The sequence below is a fragment of the Thamnophis sirtalis genome, unplaced genomic scaffold (assembly GCF_051295495.1).
Source record: "Thamnophis sirtalis isolate CommonGarterSnake01/CBP01778 unplaced genomic scaffold, rThaSir2_p1.2 scaffold_5, whole genome shotgun sequence".
Taxonomy (NCBI): domain Eukaryota; kingdom Metazoa; phylum Chordata; class Lepidosauria; order Squamata; family Natricidae; genus Thamnophis; species Thamnophis sirtalis.
In genome coordinates this window covers 50593588-50613152 of record NW_028261385.1, presented here as the reverse complement: position 1 = coordinate 50613152, position 19565 = coordinate 50593588, and positions in this window count along the sequence as shown.

Below are 19565 nucleotides of genomic sequence, written 5' to 3'. Positions count from 1 at the left end.
TACTCATACTTTTTATGTTGATTGTTCAACACCATCAATAATTTTTAACTGAGTCACAGACATTTGTGCTTTAATAATAACTGGCAGTCTGATTGCCCTGCCTAATTTTTATGAGTGTGCTTTCTTTGTAATGCCACTAGAAACTGGCATTATAACAAAGACTTTCTTTTAAAGTTTCCAAATATAGATTAAGTGCTCCCCCAACCTTAGTTAGATTTGTCTCATTTGGTGTAATAAAGAAGTTACTGTTCTTGGTTCATAGCTAAGATTCTTTTCACTGAGTAATAGTATAAAAAGTATTGCCTCTATCAGAATAAGAGTGCATTCAAAATCTAATCTATATTTGAAATTTACCAGTGGAAAAGCAAGCCAGAAGTTAAATATTCTGTTTATCCCTAAATTCTCCTGTTTAGGGAGTTTGCTTTTCTTTTAAATACAAGTTCACATTCAATGGATGTTACATGCAGTTTAACTTGTAAAATAAAGCCATCACATACCGTATATACCATTCTTGTGCTTCCAACAATCATGCATTATTATGTGACCAAGTTTCTATAACTTCTAGCTCTCTGTATCTGTTTAGTATTCGGAACTTTATTTTTGTCATGTGGAGTAAATAGCTTTCAATATTAGCACATAAAAATATGCTTTTCTCCAAAGATTTTATATATAGTGGTACCTTGGTACTCAACATTAATTGGTTCAGGAAAGCCCATAAGGAATAATATAATGAGTCACAAGGAATCCGACACCAAAAAGTTCTAGTTGTGCGTTGAGTATCAAACAAACAATGAGTACGGGGACAAAATTTTTGCATCAAAATGGATTGAGTACCAAATTCGATGAGTTTCAAAGCAGTTGAGTATCAAGATACCACCCTAATACTATTATTTTATTATTTTGAAAGATTATCATATAAGATTGGACATTCTTTTTAAACTGCTGTACTCCATGCCTGCCAAAATTTTAGAAACGATCACAATATAAGAGTAAGATTTCAGTGACATTTTCTGCTAATATCAATAGATACAATTTAGCAATGCATGGTATTGCTGGCTATCCCACTTTTTAAAAAAGGCATTACATTATTGGACAGGAAAATGTTAATTGTTTACTCAATACTTATTCTCTTTAAAAAAAAAAAAAAAAAGCTCCCATGTGCCAATATGCTTTTAAAATACCTCCACTGAAAAACAACGGGCTTTGGAAGAGAGATCAAAGCTTTCCTAATATCATTAGAGGCTGCATTGGGTAAATCCAATGATTCAAACCAATGGCCCATGAGATTTCCACAGATCCAATCCAGTGATAGGATGAGATTTCATATCAAGAGCAGCAAGATTCTTGCTTCTGCAGGAGCATTCAGTATTCCATAACTTATATATTATATAAACTTACAGATATAACATGGATATTTAAATTGCTTTATTGCAGATAAGATAAAGCCATATGTGGTATATTGAGGAAATTTCTCTTCAGGCCTATATTTGTGTCTGCTCAGGTTTAAATTCTCTTGAATGGAAATTTGGCTGTTTTCTTCCTGCCTTTGGAAAAGGAGATATCTACTTAGTATTTATCTAAAAATTCAGGCTAGCCTATGAATCATTGGTTCTTGCTTCATGAGATTCAATGTTTATTTTGATTCAAAACTGACATGTTGAAGCCAGCGAGGTAGTTTGCAAAAGGAACTGTCAGGTTTGATGAGCAGTGTATATATTAGCTGCTGTTTCCAGCTACAGTTCTACGTGTAGGTAGCCCATTTCTTGAATTAAATAGTCTAATCTGCCTTTCTTGTACCAACTAAAATGCCATCTTAAATTATTCATCTGCCAAAATGGGAGGGAATGGGTTGATAGGTAGACCTCTACTTATTTAAGTTATAATGACCCTGGAAAGGGTGTTTTACATCTTGCAAAGCAGTTGCAGCCATTCAAAATATTGTGCTTCATCTCCCCCACATAAGTGGTTATATGATTGCATTTTTGGTGCTTGGCAACTGGCTCACATTTATGATCAGTTGCAGCATCCTGTAGTCATGTGACCATAACTTGTGATTTTATTTATTTGCTGGTTGCTGGCAAAAATGCCCATTTGCGAGAGTGGATTTGCTTAATGACCACAAGATTCACTTAACAAGTGCTATAAGAAAGGTCGAAAAATCAGATCCAGTCACAACAACTTAGGACCAAAATTCAAGACCCAATTGAGTCGTAAGTCAAGGACTACTTGTGGAGTAGAATAACACCAGTTCGAATAGGAGCATTCCAGGAATGGTGGAAAACCAGATGTATTTTAATTGTGATTGGCTGATGAAAGACCACATGACTGACTATGCAATGTATAGTGTGGGGCACGGAGGGTCCTAAGGCCCTGTCTGTCTGCTGGTCTTGAGGCAGTCGTCTCTCCTGCCCTATTTTGTCGCAGAATGGCAAAAGTCCCTCAATTGTGCGTGCGCGCGCGCGCACACACACACTTCCAGAATTCCAATCTTGATATTTTTTTCATATAATTGTATGCATTTGCCTGGGACTACATTACAATCTGAAAAGTTGCTCTGAGAGAATGCCATGTAAATTAAACTGCTGAAATCTATACAGATTTGATCAATAGATAAATAAAATCATTTGCTGCCATTCTTCTGTTGTACTTAAAAGCCACTCTGAGTGGTGAAGATGAAGTGACACCATATTGGCATCTATAGTAACCAAGCACTTTTGCTAAAATCTGGGATTATGATTGTATGCATTCTGAGCCACACATAGAAAAAGCAAGCTTCAGAATAAAGATGCTCAGTCACTCTGGGGTGGTAGTGGCAGGAAAGAGTTCCTGTCAATCAGGAAACATTGTACCTACAGCTGCAGAGCCTCTGCAATTCCATGGAAAATTCCCCCTTCGCTGTGGTTTCCAATAAATCAGGGCAGAATAAATTAAATCCTGAAAAGAGCTTGTAGTGCAGGGATGAATTAGTTGGGAAAGTAGGTGAAGCAGTCGTCTTAAATTCTCCTATGTACTATTTCTTGCCCTATATTCTCCTCTTTGCACTATTCCTTGCCCTATTCTGCCCATTTGGCTCAGGAGGAATAAACCTGGTCATAAAGGATTCCAAGAGTTGAAGAATGGAACAGAAGGGGGAAGGGCACAAGGAGCCACAGCTGTTACTCTGTCTTCTCCTTTAATGTTGATGCTGAGTCAGCCAGCCATTGACTCAACAGCAGCAATGTGTCAACAGCTGCTTGGACTCTTATCAGTCACGGAATGAATTATCTGCAATGACTAAGAAGATAAAGGGAGATCACTTGACAGGACTTAGAGCATTTATTGGGATGGTGGCAGAGAAGTAGCAACCGTGGGTTGGTTCTTTCCTCTCTCTTTTGCCCACCTCATTTTTTGCAGAGTTAGACTAAATTTGATTTTGGTTCTCTCTGCCTTGGTGGGTCCATCCTTGGGATCAAAGACTACATAGGGAGTAAGTTACTGATTGGATGTTGCTTTAGTGCTGCTCTTCTATTGGTTAAATCAGAGGTGTCAAACATCTAGCTCCATGGCATTGTTATGTAACATATCGTGACTTTTCCCCCTTCACTAAACCAGGCATGGGCGTGACCAGCATATGACGCATCTGGCCCATGAGTTTGACAACTCTGGGTTAGATGAAAGTTAAGCACTGATTGGTTCTCTGCATTTTTGAAGTCAATAGACATGAAGACAACTGCAAGTCGAGTGTTATATTTAGATATTAGCCAGAACTAAAAAATAAAAAGACAAAATCTTAATACCACTTGCAGCTTTAAAACTTAAAAATCGTTTTCTATAAAGACACTACTCTTGGCAGAATTAAATTGCTTTTATTTCTGAGATGCTCTTTTCCTTGCTTTTTGTTTCACAAATATTGCTATACATTTATCCATAATCAGAGTGACTGAGTTCACAAAGTGAACAGTACCATTTTCAGCTGAAATTCTTACCAGAACAGTCAATAATTATTGACCCATTGCAGATCTCAAAAGCCATTTCTTATTTTCAGTCTTGGAAATATTTGAGCACATATTGCTACAAAGCTCCTGTAATATTTGCCTCCATTTCAGTTCCAAAGAAAACAGGAACAAAATAGTCCATGGCAGGCCTCCTATTTCTAGATTATCTTAGTGTCTATTTAGAACGATTGATTTTCTCAAGGGGCCACATGAGAAATTGGGACTGTTGTGGAAGGCTGACACCACACTACTCCCAACACTGCCATTGTCCTGCCCCCGATGCAAATGCTGCCCCACTGTCCTACCCCTTCTGCTGATACCCCACTCTTTGCTGATACCATCTCACACCTGCCACCAGTGCTGTTCCACCAAAGCCCTATTGCCAATGCCATGGGCCAGATTAGGGACCACCAACAGACTGGATATGGCCAACAGGTCATAAAATGCCCACATCTGATTTAGAATCACCTACCAGAAAAATACCAACAAGTACCATTCTTGTGAGCATGGAAACAGACATCTTTAGAGTCTTGAGTGGAATTGCTGGGTTAGTGAATGAATATAAGGTGTTCTCATGTGAGCAGAGTGATAGAAACACAACTAATATTTTCACCTTCACATCTCAAAGCCCAACTCAACCTGCTGCTCTGTTTAAAGATCCCCAATCTTTTTGAAGCTCCTTATGATTGCATATACTGTCAAATTTGCATATACTGCCTGATTTTCGCTTACTCAACAAAATGCAATTTTTTCCTCTGACTTTTGGCTATAAATTCAATACTGTAATTAATAAAACATACATTTTGGGTAAATTTGAGAAATTATATGGAATTAGAATATAACTGAATCAATCTACATAGTCCATGCTTCTCTATATGTCTTTAAAATATTATATCCTTTCTATTCAGCTATAAATCATTTAGGGCTACACACCACAGCTGAAGGCAGCTTTCCATTGCAGGCTATACTTAAATGTGGTCAGTAGCTTAATAAAATGGGTAGAATTCATTTTGTTCAATAACCTAATTTGGGTTTTTACTTGCTTTGGCTGTAATTATGCAAGAGTTTGACCATTCTCCCTATTAAATGTAATTTTGTAGTTATTTTTAATTCTGTAGTTGACTTCTGGAAATTATTACTTTTAATAGCAGCCCGATCCCACCAACATTAAGTAATTTTGCCTTGTAGATTGTAATAACAGAATAGATTGTTTTAAAAACATTTTACAAGTCCACCCAGAAAATGTAAAAATACATCAGGCAAAGGTGAGGAGGACATAGAATAATAGCATACATACTTTGTTAGTTACACAAGATGCATCTTGTATCCACATTAACTTAATAGTGCCAGCATAAAAAGATTTCCTTTGTAAATTAATTTTAAAGACATGACAGGAAGAAGAAACAATTCATTAAGAAGTTAAATCTACAATTAAGCTATAGAATGTCCTTGTAAACAGACTACAATTATTTGGTCCTAGGCTGACGCAGAAGTGAGGCTATTTGTAGCATGTAATGATAGCACAGAGCCTGCTGTGTTAAAACTGTTAAATTTATAGGGAAAAGGTCCCTTTGACAGTGTACCACAGATTCAATTGCACGCCCATTTCATTCTATTACTGTCTCCTTTCTAGAAAACAATCACATAGAAAAACCAATGCACAAAGCCTATCAGCTGTGCTGCTAGGGACAACTGTCAGGACTAATCTATCACACCTTAGTTATTCTTCAAGACAATGGCTGAAACAGCAAGAAAGAATCTCAGTCAGGAGGGGGGGAGAAAATGGCTAGCACCAAGGACAAGGTCAGCTGCTGATAAAAATATAATAAGTCCAGACAGTGTCTTCAAATTGGAATATAATCTTAACCATGGATGCATCTCTTTCTTGGTTCATTAATCACAGCTGCACAGTTTCTGTAAGCTGCAGTAAAGAAATGATCATATTTAAAAGTACTGATGGTGTTATGCATGGTAATGGTGTTATATTTAGTAACCTTTGACTAAATGCTTGATTTTATATTTTGAAATGGAATAACAGTCAAATCAAGGTTCTGTGGTGAAATTTGCAAGAGTTCTTCATACCATAGGGGATTTTTTCCCTTTTAAAAAAATGTCTCATCAAATCCATATTAGACTGTCTCGAAGCAGGCCTTGTGCTGGTTTCACCATTAAGTACAATGTGCAGAGGAATATCTGTGAAGTGAAAGATTGTAAAATATAAAAGGTGAAATTAGAGCAAGTAAACTAATTTTGCACCTCTGTAGAATGTTCACTAAAGGCAGGAAAATGGAGATATATGTGTAATGCTGGAAATGCATAGTATATGGCCTAGTGCAAAGAAATATTATACAAAATGCTAAATGCCTGTGTATACGAGTGTGCTCCAGAGGTGGTATTCAGCCAGTTCTGACAGATTCTGGAGAACCAGTAGTGGAAAATTTGAGTGGTTCAGAGAACCAGCAAATAGGCTGGCCCCACCCCCACTGCCTCCCAGATCATCTTATTTTGTTGCCCTGAACAGGAGAATGGAGCTGGAAAGCAGGTTAGTAGGGTGGGGAGGGAATGGGGATTTTGCAGTAACCTTCCCCCAGGAGTGGGGGGAATGGGGATTTGCAGTATTCCTCTCCTGCCACACCCATCAAGCCATGCCAACAAAGCCACACCACGCCCACAAAACTGGTAGCAATTTTTTTTGAATCCCACCACTGGTGTGCTCATGTTTATTTTGTCATATGGAAATGAAAGTTTGGTTTATCATGAAAACAAAACTTGAATGAAGTATTGAAACAGATGAAAGAAGAGGAAAACCAAGGTCATAATTGGACTGAGTTGCTGAGTTTCTCAAAAACAAGTTTAAAGAACAAAAGTCAATGTATAAAGCTGTGTATGGATATAGTAGATGGATGGTTTATAAAGAAAAAATCAGGGAAAAGCTCATTGAATTGTATTGAGGTACACTACATTTGATTAGGGTTTTATCTTTTTATTTCCATTTTAAATTATTTTGGTCATCTACTGTCCTCCTCCACTTTCCATGTCATTGCTTGCCAAAATGAAATTATACGCATGTTTCCTTCTACAATCTGTCATTTCAACTATAGGACTAACAGGCAACCTTTCTAAATCTTTTGGCTGGGCTTTGTTTGGAAATGTCAATCTATCACTTCTATTTAACTTTTACTCCATTTGTGAGATTAGTTTAGCATATGAGGCCAATCCCTAGTATGTATTAAACAAATTCAGTAAAAGCAAAATAGTATATTTTGCTGTTGTTTGGGGACATCCAAAATTTACTCCTTTGTTAAGCATTGTCAAAACTCCAGATTTGAATTTTACTGAATTTATAGATAGCAAATGATTTAACTTTATGGAAGTCAGTTATGCTGATTTACCTTAAATACATAATCGCCAACATGATTTATATTAGATACTAGCAACTGTTATAATGGTTTCCACCAAGGTCCTCTGTTCCAGCGGGAACAGAGGTTTAATCTCATTGGTAGAAGGGTCTGACAGCTCCCTATAAAAGGGCTGCTGTCAGACTGAACCTTCGCTGGATTGCACATACTTGCTCTGTTACAATAAAGAGCTGTTGTTGCCTTTAGCCTGAGTGTGCCTCTCCATTACCCGATCTAACACTGGCAACGAAGGTGGGATTGGAAGGCAACAAGGCGAACCAAAAAGAGCATAGCAATCCAGCAAGTAAATCCAGCTTGGAGCTCAGTGCGGCTTCGAGCAGCCATTTCTGAGTGGCAAACTCAAAACGCCCTCAGAACACAAAATGGCCATGCACACCACACCGACTCTGTACGACCCAGTCACCAAGCACTGGGACTTCTATATGCTGAAGTTCAACTGCTTCCTCGAAGCCAACGACCTCATGGGCCTTTTTGAAGGCCGCAAGAAGAACATGTTCCTCAGTTACTGTGGACGGGAAGTGTTTGAAACAGCCAAATACCTCTCTGAGCCAACGCCACTACAATTGGTCGCTTGGTCAGTGCTCCAACAGACGCTGATAACACACTATGCTCCCAAGCCATCCAAGCACATCCACTGGCATGAATTTAATATTCGTAATCAGAAGGAAGACAAATCGATCAACGAGTACATTGCGGTGCTATGGAAAACTGCAGTGTACTGCGAGTTCCGAGACCTAGATGAACGTATACTAGACACATCATATGCAGTATGTGGGACATTAATTTACAGAGGAGGTTACTTGCGAAATCTAACCTCACTCTACAAATTCCCTTGGATGAAGCCAGGGCATCTGAATTGGCCATTAAGTCTACAGAAACCCTGCAGCACCAAAGCACTTCACAAGACATGTGAAAGAGCGCACACATACATCGCGAGGCTGCAGAGGCTGAGAGCTCAGGAGATAAAGATGACAGCTGCCGCATGCGCAGTAGCTGTGCCAAGTCATTGCGCAAATTCGAACCGTGTTTCCTGCCTTGCGCAAGCTGAGGAGGAAACCATGCCAGCTCATCTTGCCATTTCTGAGACGCTATCTGCCAGCACTGCGAGTGAAAGGGGCACATCACCAAGATTTGCAGAAGCGAGCACCCCATGACGACCTGGCAGCCCAGAAGCCAACCTAACCGCCAGCAGAAGCCCAACCAAGGGGCATGGCAGCCACCACCATGGCGCTCAGAGGCAGACACCAGAGTCACCTACCACAACTCAATCGGCCAAGTCCGCACTAGGCGGCCAAAAAAGCTGAAGGTCACAGTCCTCATCGAGGGCTCTCCATGCGGAATGGAGATCGACATGGGGTCATCACTGACCATCATACCGTGGTCTACACTCAAGCAGGCTATCCCTAGACTGAAGAAGGAGCATCTACGTGCCCCTGATATCCGCCTTCGTTATTACAAGGGGAACCGAGTCCCCATCGTGGGCCAGGGCATCTTCCAGGTGCAATTCAAGAACTACAGCGGCCAGCTCCCAGTGACGGTGGTCAGCGGCAACCTGCAGAACCTCCTGGGGCTTGACTGGTTCTAAGCCCTGGGCCTAGAAGTGACCAGTATCAATGCTTTGAAAGATGATAGCGCTGAAGCAATTTTTAAGGAGTTCAAGGACGTCTTCAGCACCGGTCTGGGTAAGTATATGGGGACTCCAATCTCTTTTAATTTGGGTCCCAACATAGCCCCCATAAGGCTAAAACCCAGGAGAGTACCTTTCGCTCTCCACCCAAAAATTGATCTGGAAATTGACAAGCTCGTAGGCCAGGTAATCCTAGAGCCGATTGATCATGCACGCTGGGAGACCTCTATAGTGACACCTGTCAAATTTCATGCACATCTGCGCAGACTACAAATGCACAATCAATTAAGTGTTACAACAAAGCGCTTACCCTGTACCCATTGTACAGCATTTATTACATTCCTTAGGCCCTGGCAAAGTATTCGTTAAATTGGACATGGTGCAGGCATACTAACAATTACCTGTAGATGGCGCTACAGTGGAGGCCCAAACCACTGTGACACACAGGGGTGCATTCAAATGTAACCGCCTGCAATTTGGAGTTAGTACCGCCCCTGGACTGTTCCAAAGCGTACTAGAACCGCTTTTGCAGGGGATTCCAGGAGTCGTCCCCTATTTTGATGACATCTTGGTATTGGCTTCAAATGAGGCACAACTTTTCAAATGTTTACGAACTGTTTTGACCAGAATTAGAGACAAAGGCCTCCGTCTCAAAAAAGAAAAACGCTAAATTAACATGCCAAGGGGGTTGAATTCGTAGGGTACCTAATCGACGGCTCTGGGATTCACCTGACCACTAAAAAAATTAAAGCAATCCAGGACACCCTACACCTCGCAATCAAACTGAGCTACAGGCATTTCTCAGGCTCCTTAATTTCTACAGCGTCTTTCTTAAACATAAAGCCACAGTTGCTGAGCCCTTACATCGTCTCCTGGCGAAGAACACGAAGTGGTCCTGGGGCAGAGCCAAGACAGCTGCATTTGCCATGGGAAAAAAGACTTCTGTCAGCAGACATGTTCCTGGTGCAGTACAGCAAGACCCTGCTACTGGTGTTGACTTGTGACGCTTCCCCATTTGGCGTTGGAGCTGTCCTCAGCCACCGCATGCCTAATGGAACCAAGGCTCCCATAGCCTATTACTCAAGGTCCTTGTCCACTGTCGAGCAGAACTACAGCCAGCTGGACCGTGAGGCTTTGGCTGCAGTAGCCAGGGTAAAAAGGTTCCATGAGTACCTCTACGGCCATGATTTCGAACTAATTATGGACCACAAACCGCTACTGGGCTTGCTGGCTGGGGACCGACCTACTCCTGTGTCATCACCGCGGATGACCAGATGGATCTTTTCTTAGCTGCCTACTCCTACCGGCTCATCCACCAACCAGGCTCCACTTTGGGGTATGCCAACGCCTTGAGTTACTGCTCGCTGCCAGAACTTCTTGCAGACCCTACCCCCGAGACGCCAGTCCTTCTTACTGACTGCTAGAGACTGGTCCTGTCTCATCTAGTGACGTTGCCCACCACTCTGCAAAAGACTCCACCATCAAACAAATTTTGAACTGGGTGTGGAGGGGCTGGCCCAAGGGGCCTGTTGGGTCTGATTTCAAAATGTATTATTGCAAGAGAGATGAATTGTCTGTTATTAATGGCTGTTTGCTGTGGGGGGACTAGATCGTTGTTCCACCCAAATTGCACGTTGCAGTATTAGAGGCTTTACACGTAGGGCATCTGGAATTGTCAGGATGAAGTCTTTGGCCAGGAGTTACATGTGGTGGCCTAACATGGACAGGGAGACCGAAGAATGGGTGGCTACTTGCACACCATGCCAGGAGTCCAGACTAGCTCCCCCAGAGATGCCCGCTAAGGAGTGGGAGTGGCCTCAAGCATTTGTAATTTGTAAAATAATAAGATATGGGAAGTTTATGTATAACAATGATAAATGTGTAGAGGTTTAGGGTTACCTAATCCAACCCCTTGGATAAAAGAAGATATCAATAGTCTATCATAGAATGATTCCAAAGCACATGGTAATCCTTCACAAAGATGTTAGAAAAATAAAAAGCAGTTAAAGGAAATATATTATGCTTGGAAGAATATCTTCTGGGCCTCTCACATGCCTGGTACAATGTCTCTATTTTCTAGTTTAATTAATTTGCACTTATAATGACCAGTTATAAAGTTTAAGATAATGTTGCCAAATCTGACACATCATATTACATTTACCTGTCAAATACTGTCACCTTTGTAATTTGATGTGTAATTTCTATAGGATCTGAAATAATAGAACATTGAAACTTTTTTTCTGTAAGAGTATAAACTATTGACTCTCCATGGGATGCAATTAACCCTTCCCATCATTATTTCGGTAGACTTGTGAAAGAGGTCTTGTGGTATACTAACCTTCCCTCTTCTGGAGTGTGCACACCTCAAAAATGCTTCAGAAGAAATGTTTTGTACCTTACACAAGCACAATTTCAACTTCTGCCTGCTATTCATTTAAACAGCCCAACCTTTTTCAGGCTTTCTTGTCAGGCTGGAAAAAAAATCCCCCAATGTACACATTAAAGTTAATGTGATTCCTAAAGCAGTGACTTTTTTTTTCAGTGCTTTATGCTTTCAGACTGTGCAGAAGTCTGAAAAAAGTGGAGCAGCTTTAATGAATACAGAGAGGCTGCATTTGCACTATCAAACATTTTGTGTGTGCCCATCTCTGTCCTTCATGTTATAATGAAATCAGGCCATTGATCCATGACTGTTTAGTTCCATTTCTGAACTTGAGATTTTTAAACCTCATGGCTGTGCTCAGTGTGACAGATTTAAATGAGTTAATTGTACAATGCCGCCCTCTTCCTAGTTGCTAAGATACAGTGGTATGCCTTCTAGCTGTAATAACCAATTCTTTATTCTAATATAATTTACCTGAATTTGAGAGCAAAGGTTGAAGTTGAAGGCAAGGTAAGTAGAACAATGTCAGTTTAGGAATTCCTTCAGTTAAAAAATTACTTTTTTCTCCTATCTTCTATCTCCCATTTTCAAATTCATACTTTAATTTATCTATATTTAGAAAAAATGTTACTGCCTCTGGGGTTTTTACCTTGTGACTATATGAACAGAACATAAACACAGATTGTGCGTCTTATTACTTCTACAGAAACACTCTTTCCTGTATATGAAGAGGAGGAAGCCAACATTTCTTAGGCAGAGATGGGAGTTATGTAAACACAACAACCACACAACTTCAAGAATCCAAAACACCAGGCCAAGAATCCATTAATTAATTGGAAGGGCCAGAGACAGAAAAGCAAGTTTAAACCATCATGGATATAGGAGTCACTGGTTGTAGGCAATTAACTTTTTTATATGGTTTCATTTTTATATAAAATTAGCAATAACTTTGCCTTTTCTAATTTAGCCCTGTCTCTGAGATTTCTTCAAACTCTAGTGAAGGAGCAAGCTTCAGGAAACAAGAGATTAATGATTTACTGCTAAGTCCTTCTTAAAGGACCATGACACAGAGTCTCTCACGTCACCCAGGAAAGTTTATGGGTTTGATTAATTTTTATTTCTTCTCAGTAACTGGTCATGCATTTTTATATTTTTGCCTAATATATTTTGCCAGACACAAACAATATTTTTTTAAAAAACACTAATTCTAATATACATTCACCATACTTTTTCTCCATTAATAGAGATGTTTGGTTTGTACTTTTCCAAAATGTGTACTTATACCAATGTTCAGAAAACTGCACAGAGAAACCTGGATTGACAATTTTGAAATCAAATAATTAAACTGCAATTGCTGTATTGCTGTACGAATTGAGGTGGTGTTGTAAGATATGATTAGAGAACTGGTAAAGTAAAAAGTGAAACTGACCAAACTACAAACTCAAGTTCAATGCTATACTATGATTTGGGGGTGGGGAGTGAAGGGAAAATTTTTCATTTTTTCCTCTCTTACACCACTGGCATCTATCAGATTTTGGCCAGCAGCCTTGTAGCCTGAGGATATTGAGGATCTGAATCAGGGGTGGGTTTCGACCGGTTCGCACCGGTCCCTGCGATCCGGTTGGTCGCCGAACCCGGAAGTAAGTAACTTCCGGGAACGACGAAGCCTCCCCCCCGCGCCCGCCCGCGCCCGCACACCCACACCCGCTCCTTACCCGGTTTTTACGAATTCTGCGCTTCTATGCATGCGCAGAACGCATACAGCGCCTGCGCGATCCTCCAGGAGCAGCTGGAGCATCGCACAGACGCTAGTATGCATGCACGCGGTACGCGCGTGCACACGCGTGCCGCGTGCGTGTGCGAGGACGCCACGTGCATGTGCGAGGACGCCACGTGCGTGCGCGAGGACGCCGCGTGCGTGCGTGAGGACGGCGCGTGCGTGCGCGAGGACGGCACGTGCGCGCGCGAGGATGCCGGGTGCGTGCGCGAGGACGCCGCGTGCGCGCGTGAGGACGCCGCGTGCGTGCGCGAGGACGCCGCTGGCCTCGTTCCAACCGAACCGGTTGGAACGGGGCGAGAAACCCACCCCTGATCTGAATGGACAAAACAAGCTGATGCTGAACCCAGGCCAGATAGATTTGTCATTTTAGGTTTCTGGCAGGGGTGGGATTCTACTGGTTCAGACCAGTTTGGGTGAACCAGTAGCTCCGAAGATCAGCTGGGAGCGAACCAGTTCGTGCGCACAAAGAACATGCTCAGCAAACTGGTTGTTAAACCAGTAGGCCCTCACTCCTGGTTTCTGGCATATTTGGTGTTATCCTTTCACAGTAAAGTACCACCCAAGAAGAACCAGGTTCATACCTGAGGGATGGATACAACTGGATGGATAGATGCAGGATATGGCGGTGGAGCCTTCACCTATGGTAGTTTTGGTTTGTAAAACACTCTTACATGGAATGTGCGGACCTCACAACAGTGAACCATGCCTTCATAATTTCTCATCTTGATTATTGCAATACCCTGCACCAGTGATGTGCAGTGAGGTTTATGGCTGGTCAGGTAGCAATTTTTTTAGACTTGTGGACTTCAACTCCCAGAATTCCACAGCCAGGCATGCTCAGTTCCGATTTAAAGTGACAGCATTTGTTTTTCTCCTTTGCTAAATAAGTTTCCTTCTTTCTTTTTCTTCTCCCTTCCCCTCCTTCCTCCCTCTCTCCCTCCCTCCCCCCTCTCAAACACACACACACAAAGTTGGATTGGACGGAGTCAGGGAGACCACTGGAGGAGGCAGGAAGCCAGTCAAAGAGCCATACTGGAGCACACACACTTTTCCCCAGCCCCCCGGAAGGATCCAGCCCAGCTTCACTGATTACAGGTTTGAAAAGGCACCGTGGCTCTGCCTGCAATCAAACTACACTAGGGGAGGGAGAGCACTTCCCTCCAGCCTTTGCCCAAATCCCCGCACCAGGAGGATGAAGTTTGAATTCCTCCCCCTCCCTCCAACCCACACGTACCTTTTCCAGCTGTTTCAGAGAGGATTTCAACTCTGCTCTTGCCTGCCATCATGAAAAGAAAAAAAATGTAAAAGGAAAAAGGCAAGAGCTGAGGTCAGGCTGAGCTAGTTGCTGCCAGAGTCACCGTGGATGACTCTGCTTAACCATTTAAAAAAGCCTCTAAAAAAGAGCTCTCTACAGGAGGAGGCAGGAGAACGACGTGCCTCATCTATGTCAGGAATTTTTCGGCTTTTAACCCTTAACTCTGCTCAAGTGATCATAAAATGCCTAAAGTCAGACAGACTAGATGAGGCATGTTGTTCTCCTGCCTCCTCCTGTAGAGGGCACTTTTTAAGAGGCTTTTTTAAACAGTTAAGCACTAAGCAGAGTCATCCACGCTGACTCTGGCAGCAACTAGCTCAGCCTGGCCTCAGCTCTCGTCTTTTTCCTTTTACATTTTTCTTTTCTTTACATGATGACAGTGGTGAGGCTCTGCCTCCCCTGACTGCACGTCCCTGCCCTGTATATAGGCCTGCCTTTGAAAAAATGCCCCAAAGTTTTAACTAATGCAGAATATGGTGACCTGGCTATTAACAGTATGCATCACATGAACACTTTATCCCTGTGCGCCAAGCTTGGTGCTGGCTCCCCAATGTTCTCCATGCAATTCAAAGAACAGGTTTTAACCTTTAAAATCCTACATAGCTTGATTTTGTGGTATTTTTTTTCTAACCAGTCTTGATACTCCAAATGCAAATGTCTCAGCAGCATCCTTTAATGGTCCCCCTCTTTCACAGAATAAACGGGTTGGTGACTCACAGGCAATGCTTTGTTGTTCTTCCTGCTTTACTGAATGCCCTTCCGCCTAGGATAGAATCAATTCCCACTTTATGAACACTTCATAAGCAGCTGAAAATGAGTTATTTAGAAGAGTTAACTACTTTCCATATATGCTTTGTATTTATTGATTTTATTGTTACATCAAATACAAGATCTGTCTCCACAGCATAATTGATGGCAATGGTCCTTAGCTCCATAGCAATGCATCATTTCCTGTGCCTGCCTTGGCACCCAGGACAGGGTTGGGCAAACTTGTATACGTTAACCATAGCCTCTTGAACAGGTTCCTTCACATAAACTAGGATTGTGGGCAGAAATTCAGCTTCGTGGTCATGATGCATCTTAACAAACTCTGCAAAATATTTTGTAAGACCAACTTAATAGGACCAACATTAAAAGGTATCCAGCACAGAAGTCTATTTTTTATCTGTCGTTTTACTTTAAATGTTCTCTTAGGTGGAGTTTAGAAAATTGTGGGTTTTGACATTTCTCTGGTGTTCTGCCATAGTTACAGAAACACTTCTTTTTCCCCCTTTCCCCTAGTCACTAAATAATCAGCTCATTCTTTGGGCTCTTGAAGGACATGGTGGCTCACTGAGCTTGTCGATCAGAAAGGTCGGCATTTTGGTAGTTCAAATCCCTAGCGCTGTGTAACGGAGTGATCTCCCGTTACTTGTCCCAGCTTCTGCCAACCTAGCAGTTTGAAAGCATGTAAAAATGAAAGTAGAAAAATAGGAACCACCTTTGGTGGGAAGGTAACAGCATTCCGTGTGCCTTCGACGTTTAGTCATGCTGGCCACATGACCACAGAAACGTCTTCAGACAGTGCTGGCTCTTTGGCTTTGAAATGGAGATTAGCACCTCCTCTTAGAGTCAGGAACAACTAGTACATATGTGTGAGAGGAACCTTTACATTTACCTATGGGCTCTTCTTCCTTTCCCATAATGTTTACAGTCAATCATCTGTCTATTTCTTTCTTCAAATACACACTTACTCCCAGTGGAACTTCTCTGGTGTGTGTGTGTGAGAGAGGGGGGGGGGAATCTAGTTTGCCAAAGCCTTCAAAAACACCTGAATATTTCTGCTTGGATGGAACATCCTTGATATTAGAAACAATCATATCAAGCCTATTAATAAAACTCAACTATCAATAGTTTATGGAACCCCAAAGTAGAAGAAAAGTCTGTGGCAAAAATTAACCCTGCAAGCATTTTTTTTAAAAAAATCATTGCTTATTTAACTACTAAGTGTAAACAACAATCATATAGCTGTAATGTAAAGTAGTCTGTCAGTTCTCTTACCAGATGACCACTAAAGAATTCTTAAAGTACTTCCATGTCCTTGAACATTGATAATAGTCATACTTACATGAGAGGCATTCCAAAAATGGTCTCTTGCTTTATCTTACTGTACATTACAAACATCTATAATAAGGTGTGTGGGGGGGGGGGGGAACTATGATGGTTTTAAGTTGGGCAGGCATAGAATTGTTACTACAATATCATAGTATGAGTGTTGATTCTACATCTCCCAGCATAAGACAAACGGTCAGCCAGCTTGTTTCTCTATCCATGTGATTATTCCAGTAGAATTTTCTGTCTTCTGTTCAATTGCATTCAATTCTCAAAGACTGCCTGGACAAGTCCCTGCAGTTTTGGGGGCAAAGTTTTTCTGAAGTGGTTTGCCATTGCCTCTTTCCTAAGACTGAGACTGACCAGCCCATAGTTACCCAGCTACCCTTGTGCCCAAGGCAGGATTGGAACTCTTGGTCTCCTGATTTCAAGCCTAATACCTTAACAACTAAACAAAACTGGCAGTAGAATAGCTCCTGATAATGTAAGTTCCACAGAGCATGGAGAAATTCATTTGAAATCTGCTGAGCTAGCATACAGAATGTGAAGGGATCAATATAACCATTTGATCAGGAGCTCAAAGAAAATGCAGTACTGCTGTTCCTTTGTTTATGGATTAAGTTTACTCCACTCTTCTAATGTATATGTCTCACTCAGATCAGCTTATAGCAATTAAAATCACAGAGGTGCAATCACAGGAAAATTGCAGTTTTGACATTGTGAGATGCAGGCATACAGATGTAATTGCTGCTGCTATATACCAAAGCATTTATTGGCACTGACATGCATTAAATTCTTTGTAAGAGCTATATAATCCAGGAAATAATTTAACATTTATTTTAAAAAATAAACATGGACACAAGTATCATGGAAGATATAGAGATCCTCAAACATCTACTTTATAATGAAATTTCTTTTTTGGTCCTGAGAACATCATAGTGCAGATCAGTGGTGGGTTTCAAATTTTTTTAGAACCTCTTCTGTAGGTGTGGCCTGCTTTGTGGGAGTGGCTTTCCAGCCATGTGACAGGGTGGGAGTGGCTTGGCAGTCATGTGACTGGGTGGACATGGCCAACTTGTAAAATGTGGTGAAACTCACTTAACAACACTCTTGCTTAGCAACCAAAATGTTGGCTCAGAAACTCTGGCATTTGAAGCATGCAAGTCTTAAAGCTGTCAAGTTACAAGACCCTTGCACCCCAACCCTTTAGAAAAAAAACCCCAGGGGTGTTCAAACTTGATAGCTTTAAGACTTGTGGACTTCAACTCCCAGAATTCCTCCTCTCACTCTTCATCTTGATGATGTGCAGACAGGGAGGGAGGGAGCTGTATCTGGTTCTAAACGGCACTGTAGATTTGTGGAACCTCCTCTATAGAAAAGGTTAGAACTGGCAGGAACCTACCCCTGGTGCAGATGCAGTTTTGAAGAATTGCACACCTGAGTATGTGCACCCAAACAAGCCCATCTTCATTGTGTTCAGGAAGAATGTACAAAGGAAATATTTCCTGCCATTCTTCAGCACACATGTGATCAAAGCAATAGCACAGCAAAGTAAGGGGAAAATATTTGTGAGAGAGTTACACAGGAGACCTTCAGAGGTAACAATTTGTCCATAGAGATTAAGAAAAATCACAAAAGTTCACATTAAAAAAAAATCTTAGGGCAGTGTTGGCAAACCTATGATGCATGTGTCAAAGGTGATATGGCACAACATTTTGCTTTACAGGCCTATTTTTACCAACACTCGACAACAATTGATATATTCTTGAAAGCATACAATGTTTGGAGTCTGCAAAGGCTGCACAGAAATGGTGTGGGCTCTCGTGTGACCTATGGACTGTCCAGAAATTGTACAAAAAGGCTATGGTCTCACACAGCCTCCTAGGCCTCTAATAAACTCATGAAAATGGGGTATGCTTTTGCATAATTTTCAGAAGCTGAACACACTGCAGAAGAGCCTTCTCTGAAAGCGCTTCAGGAATGAAGTCTTCATGATTCCTCATGCAGCCTTGAGTGGGCCACAGAGGTCTGTAACCATCACCTGAAAGTGAGCGGTACATGGCAGATTTCGGAGAACAATGAGCCATGGAGGCAACTGTACCATTCCCAAAGGCTTGCACACCTTGGAGAATGGATGGTGGGCTTTTAGAAAGGCAACAGTGGCACTAGGACTGAAGTTGAGGCTGCTGCCAAGAGCCAAGTGCCATTGTTCAGAGTGGCCTAGGAGAAGAATAGAGAATTCTCTTGTTTTGGGCAGGAGAGAGGTGTGACATACCAACTGAAGCCCACAGAGTTCATCTTCGTTGTTCTAGACACTCTTTTGTTAAGAACAGCATTTAAAATAATGTTCTTCGTTAAGAGACTAAAAAAATAGAAATAACTGTTGCCATTGCCATTATCTGGATGAATACGATTAAATTAGTTCTTCACTGCTACTGTCTCTGATGCTGTACATCACAGTTAATGCTATTTTGGTGTTTTTTTTCTCCGCTTTACACCATTTGGAGCAGAAAATACCATAAATAATATTCAACCAGGCAGTCATCTCCTTACTATGGTTGGGTTTTTTTAAAGTACCAGTATGTGCTCTTACTTTGTGCACATACTTTGTGCAAGTAGGTGCACAATTACTTCAAAGAAAAACAAGAAAGTTCAGTTGCCTTTGGAAAAAAGCACCTTTGGGACACATGTGCTCTTATGTTTCAGGGAAAGCATGCTGGGCTGGGTCTCATCAGACAACATTGCATTAAAGAAGGAATATGAGCACATCAATGCTCCCAGATCTTACCTGGATGGGCAGGATCATTGGGAGAAAAGGAGTCCTTCAAATAGCCAGACTCCATGGCATAAAAGTCTTTATAAATCACAAACAGCAGTTCAAATTGCATTGGAAGCTTACTGGTAATCAATGTGGCTAACACAGCAGGAGGTATCTTAGTATACCCATAACTGCCCATGCCAACCTATTCTGGATCA